This window comes from Armigeres subalbatus, chromosome 2, assembly GCF_024139115.2.
Source record: "Armigeres subalbatus isolate Guangzhou_Male chromosome 2, GZ_Asu_2, whole genome shotgun sequence".
Classification (NCBI taxonomy): domain Eukaryota; kingdom Metazoa; phylum Arthropoda; class Insecta; order Diptera; family Culicidae; genus Armigeres; species Armigeres subalbatus.
In genome coordinates this window covers 427414566-427421136 of record NC_085140.1, presented here as the reverse complement: position 1 = coordinate 427421136, position 6571 = coordinate 427414566, and the positions used below count along the sequence as shown (strand labels likewise).

The following is a 6571-nucleotide window of genomic DNA, read 5'->3' as shown; positions in this document are numbered from 1 at the left end:
TCCTCGATAGTATAGTGGTCAGTATCCCCGCCTGTCACGCGGGAGACCGGGGTTCAATTCCCCGTCGGGGAGAATATATTTTTTTCTTACACGCCGCAGTGAGCATTCAGGCACTTACGTATGTAAAATATTGTACCGCTCATAAAAAAATCTACTCCTCCGCCTATTTTTAATCGCAACAGAAAATGAGCGCCAGATAGTCGCCTAAGAAAAACATACCGCCAGAAAAAAGCTACTTTGATATTTTTGAAAATTTGGCCGACACGTGGTAGATTGTGGCGATGAATGCTTTGATGGCACGTGATATTTGTACTGCGGATAAATTGTTCACATCTATGAGAGCGTTGGAAAATGATCACAAAAGTTGTAATTTTGTTGCAAGGCACAATATATGATTAAACAGATAGACCTTCCAGCGCATACTGATTTCAAAAAGTTAACTCGCTGTAAGAACAATCAAAGCGGCTAATTTATTACGTCATACATCAAGAAAATTATTTAGCCCTTTATAGTGGAATGTTTTCACTGTCATAACATGTATGACGTCACTGTCATAAGACGAGTTTAGCACAATTCCATTTAATTCCATCACCTCGTAATACTATTACATATACGTATTTCGACTTCAACTGTAAGGTCGTCTTCAGTGTCTCGTAAAGTCGTAAAGTGGAGTAAAGTACGAGATACTGAAAATGACTTTACAGTTGAGGTCAAAATGCGTATATGTAAAAGTATTACGAGGTGGTGGAATTAAATGAAATATTTATGTTAAAGAGTTCGAAGAGTACTTAGTTATTAGATAATAGCCAACCATATTAAGCATTGAAATACTCTGATCATCCACCTAGACGTAACTAATGGTGACTTTCTTATCCAATATCAAATAGGCTTTTGTAGCCATATGTTTGGGCACATTGTGAGATGCCAATTTTCAATAGGAAACAGTGGGACAGGATTCCCATTAGAGACCAAGCCAGTACCAATGGCGCATCAGTGGCGCGCATGATTAAATTGAAATTTAACCCTTCGTTTGAAAAACTGCATATGTGATTAGAAAATTATTTTGAGCTTTTTAGTGGAATGTTTTCACCTGTCATAAGACGAGTTTATACAATCCCATTGAATTCCACCACTTAATTGTATCTTGACAGATACGTATTTCGACCTCAACAGTAAGGCCGTCTTCAGTGTCTCGTACTTGACTCGACTTGTCGAGTCTTGTCGAGTCAAGTACGAGACACTGAAGACGGCCTTACTGTTGAGGTCGAAATACGTATCTGTCAAGATACAATTAAGTGGTGGAATTCAATGGGATTGTATAAACTCGTCTTATGACAGGTGCATATGGATGTTTTTGGCCAAAATGAGATTTTTATATATTCTGAGTCATCGTCCAAGAATTCGTATTCTGGCAAAAAATACGAAAAAACAGTTTTTGTTCTGAAATGTTTAACTTTGTTTCGTATGTTTGAGAAATTTGAAGTCTTGCATTTTGGAGTATTGCTTGCATTTTTTGAACTGAAAGTGCCCCAGGTTGTTGATTTTTTCCTAGAACTATTGATCTGTATCAAAGAATTCGAAAGATTCGGTGCCATTTTGTTCAAAAACAACTTTTTGTAGAAAAATTATTAAATTAAACGTAGTGGAATTTTATTGAAAGTACTAAACTCGTCTCCGACAGTTGAGTTTTTTTGTAGTTTTCTTGGAATTGTGTAAAATGGATATATGCAGTTTCTCAAACAAATAATTCAATTGTATTTCAGCAAATTTGAACAACTTGTTTAAAATTCAAACACACTTTGTCCTTCTATTATTAAATTTTAATCATTTTTCGTGAATACATCTTCTTCCCAAGTTTTATAGTTTTTCCCTTGCTCTGTGAATCGAGATGTCAAAAGTGAAACGTGAGAAGAAAAGTAAGAAGGAAGGCTATTTTGTCGAATGCCATTCGGACATATTAAGTGAGTTAGTGTGAAAGGTGCGAATTGGGAAATGAGATGTAATAAAAGATGAAAAGGGATGAGAAACGAAAAAATAAAAGCGATAAATGAGAAATGTTAAGTGAAAAGTGAGAATTGAGAAATGAGAAGCAGAAGTTAAAAGCGATATTTGAGAAGTGGCAAGTGAGAAGTGAGAATTGAGAAGTTAGAAGTGCGAAGTGAAAAGTTAGAGGCGAGAAATGAAAAGTGAAAGATAAGAAAAGTGTAGCGAGAGCTAAAAGTAAGAAATGTGGTGAGAAGTAAGAGGTGAGAAGTGAAAAGTGTAAAATGAAAAGTGAGAATTGATAAGTTTGAAGTGAAAAATGAAAAGCGAGATGTGAGAAGTGAAGAGTGGAAAATAAGAAGAGAGTGGGAAGTAAGAAATGTGAATTAAGAAGTGAGACGTGGAAAGTGAAAAATGAAAAGTGTGAAAATTGAGATGTGCGAAGCGAGGAGTAGAAGTGAAAAGCAATAGTTGAGGAGTGGAATTCGAGAAGTGAAAAGTAAGAAGTGAGAGGCGAAGTGGAAAATAAGAAAAGAAAGTAGTGATAGGTGCGAAGTATGAGGTGAGAAGCAAGAATGGAAAAAGAAAAAAAACAGAAGTGAAAATTGAGAAGTAGAGTTCAAAAGCGGTAACTGAGATGCGAGAAGTGAGGAAAGAGCATTGTGAAGTAGAAGTGAGAAGTGAAAAGTGAAAAACAAGAAGTGGAAGCAAGAGTGAGAAGTGTAAAGTGAAAAATGAATAGTGAGAATTTAAAGGTGCGAAGTGGCAAAAAAGTGAAAAGAGAGTGGCGAAAAATGAAAAATAAGAAATGTGTGGTCAGACGTTTTTATTTCTGCAACGTGGCAAAAATCCGCACAGCCGTGTGCCCAGTATGTGTGTGTCTCTCTATCTAGGCTGACCATACGTACCGTATTTAACAGGACAGTACAGTTTTTCAGGTCTTATTGTACTGTCCCGTCGTAATCTAATAAAACCTTAATTTGTCCCGTTTTTTCATCGATGCCTAAAACACTCTGAAATCTCATTCAATAAGGTATTTTATGAGACGTTTCGCGGTGGCCCGATTATTTACTTTTGATGTTTTGTTTTGATATGATTCTGCGTGAACATTCCGTTCTATTCCGTTAGGTCCGAACACAAAATAATGTTTGAAACGTTTTACTTTTCATTCGTGTTTTCCTCAGCTTTTCATGCTTAGAATGCAATGGTATGAATAAACTAACGACACGTTTTAAGAATCATATGAAAAACTTTGTTCTAAAGCCCTGGTAGCCGAAAAGTGAAATAGGTAGAAATGATGATGGGACCCATCGAAATGTTATGCCCGAAATTACCAAACAAACGGGCTCCCACTAATTGTCAAAGCCGATAAACACGAGAAAAACAGCTGTTTCGATCTGTCTCATAAAATGCCTTATCGAATGTTACGTCTGTTACTCTATTTGATTTTCTTCAAGGTTTTCACTGATGATGAGAACAACAAATTTTTAAAATTCCTTCGAGATTTTTTCTCTATCATTTGCATTTGAATCAAAGTTATTCTCGAAAGTGTTTATTCAGGACGGATTGAACATTGATCAATCCCATTCGTTTTTTTCGGAACCGCAAACTTGATAGATAAGCGTTTGCACCTTTATGAATCTTTCCAAGTATGTATTGCAGAATAAATTCGTATCGCACTTAATTACAGTAGAATGTCATCCACATCTTTTTGAATGATTTCAAATCTATTTCAACACTTCACCGCAGACAAAACTATTTTCAAACAAAATCAAAATACAAAAAATATAAAATTCAATGAAACAACTGGACAAACACGAGTTTAACAAGGTATTGGAAATTGAATCAATTTTGACTCAAAATTGTTGGATCCATTGATTTTACACTTATTTTTTTATCAGAAGATTTTTGGTATATCAGAAGAAGTAAAAAATATTTGTTTCGTCTGTCTCCTAAATAAAGACAAAAAAAAATGTTTCGGTCTCATTGTTTCTTACAGTCAACACATTGTTGTAAAATTGTTAGGCGAACCGTTTTGTGCATATCAAACACGCATTGTGATAAAAAAGTATTTCTGTAAAACACTAATAGAAACACCCGGATACAAAACATATACAAACAAATAAAGTTTGGTTTCGTTTTTTTCTGCAGATTCATAATCCGTCAAAATATTAATTTCGCCAAAACAAACTCAATTAAAGCTTAACTTTTCAAAAGGACCAAAGTAATTTTTTTTCAAGAATTAATTTGAATATTGCAATCAAAAGATCAATACGAATGCTTTGATTGTAGTAGTCAAATTATTTTTTGAAAACAATATTACTTAGGTCCTTTTGAAAAGTTGAACGAGAATTCATCAAAGCTGCAAAAAATCTTTTAAAATTTTATACATCCCGTTTTGAAAGTGATTAAGTTTCCGTTTATTATCGAAATGATCTGGCCAGCCGTCCTCTATCCCTCACCTAGCTGAGACTCCGTAATGGTGCCTTTCTGTTAAAAACGCTGCTAGTAATATAAAAAAGATTCACTTCTGAAGCAAGAAAAGTGTCTTCAATATGTGTATGGGTTTGGGATTTACCAGCTGTTCATAACAGATACAGCAAAACATCACAAGGGCGATCTTATTCGCACTAACTAATCAGGGAATGAAAGTTCGAGAAAAGCCTCCGTTGCAAACTAAAGCGTGAACCGGATACTTGGGGGGACTCCCCCAATTTTCGCGGCAATGGGCAGAAATGGATCGCAAAAAAGTAGAAGGTTCTATCCGTGACACGACCGTCAATTGTAGAACCGTAGTGTAAAAGTGTAAAAGATTTTATTTGGTAATTCTGAATATGAATATGAACCTAGAGAAAATTTCATATGCAACTAACGCAACTCAATGATATGAGACGTCATCATTAAAGATTCTGCTGGTGCTGGGATTAAAGACGATATTTGGTTGAAAATTTACTCAACTGTTAGAAATTTTCAGGCTTATTTCAATACGGCGTTGTTGTATGAATGATGTGAATATTTTTTTGCAGTGGCTCCGACGAGTGCTTGCGATTCTTCTGCCGACAACTACTTTCTGCTGCTCCCAAGCAATTATGAGTTGCACTTTGAAGTTGCCGCACTCGATAAGTTGTCGCTAAAAAACGATAGACACCATCCATGGGAATCAATTTTCGCAGCATCTCCCTCCGAAGAACGCTTGCGCTGCTGCCGACGCCAAGCGATTATAATTTGCACTTTGAAGAGGTAAAAGAAGAAGAAGAAAATGCATTGGCCCTGGTTATGTACGAAAGCACTGGGATCAAACGAATGAAAGGCGGAGCAAGCAAGCCGGGTGCCAATGATACGGCTCCCAAAGGGGCGCGGCCTCGGACTCAATGCAAACCTATTCTGGCCAGCCGAAGTCTGGTTTTCTCGACAGAATCGGCAGGACAATTGCAGAAGGCTGCGGGCGGCGGCAGCAAGGCAGCAAGGCTCAGAGAAACATCATCAAGGGCGTCTCTTCGAAGGCGTCGAGCATCATAAACAGCCTAATAAACGACACCTTCGTGCGTATCGAGCTAGCCAAAGTCGTCATTAAGTAAGTCAACTTCTAGTGAATGAACGAGGAGGTAGCTCCACTTAAAATGGCCCAGTCCCAGTCAAAAGGAAAAAAAGTTTTCGTACCGCGCACGCAGGAAATCAAAATTTTGAAATGAATTTCCACTTCATTGCTGCTGATGCCACTGTCAGCCAATTTATGATTTGCCGCTGGAACACGATAGACGGCATCCCTTCTAATACAATTTTTTGCAATGTCTTCCTGCAAGGAGCGTCACAACACAATGCGCCTTTCTTATCACTCATAGCAAATAAACGATAGTTCGTACCTTGCGTAAAAATTTCACTTGACTGCTGCTGCTGTCGAACAGTCATTCAATAATTTTCTGCTATGTAGCCACTATTAAAAAAAAAATTTCAGTGACGCCACTGGTATCCGGGGACCGTAATCGACGCCATTTTTGCAATCAACCCTTTCTTCAAATAAAATTTTGGTCCTGAGAAGAACCGATTTTCTTTTACAATGCGACACTAACAGTAACTAAACGATAGTCCGAAGATTGCTGCTCTCTGCCTCTCGATGATCCGCTTTCTGCTGTTACGGGCGTCATTGTTGTGTCCGCTCTCCGAGAAAACTTAATAGAACTGAGGATTAGAGTCCAGCCCGTAAGTTGCACGATTTTGATGTGCTTGCGATGCACCGATTTTTCACAATGCCTGGTAAAATTCAATTTATCAATAGTTTTGCACCTTGCATGCATTTTTTTGATAGTTGAGCAAAATCTTAAAGAGTTCGTCGATCGATTAATACCAAAATCTTTAAAATCGGTTGGAAGACGGCTGACTTATTTTCCCACTTTTCGTGAAGGTCTCAGATTTGAATGCAGAATGACCCCCCAACCTTCCCGAAGGACGTGATACTACGTCGAAACAAATGTTTTATACCTTATTTTAGATTAATGTTACGGTGAGTAGAAAACAATTAATTTCGATAGTTATTAGGAAACATTTCAGATTAATTTTCTTTTGTTTTTCTATGACTTCAGAATGCAAC

At 37.1% G+C, this 6571-nt stretch overlaps 1 non-coding gene across 1 annotated transcript; it reads left to right on the top strand.

Moving 5' to 3' along the window:
* Positions 1-72, top strand: Trnad-guc (transfer RNA aspartic acid (anticodon GUC)). The gene has a single exon. It is a non-coding gene; the product is annotated as a tRNA-Asp (tRNA).
* The last annotated feature ends 6499 nt before the right edge of the window (positions 73-6571 follow it).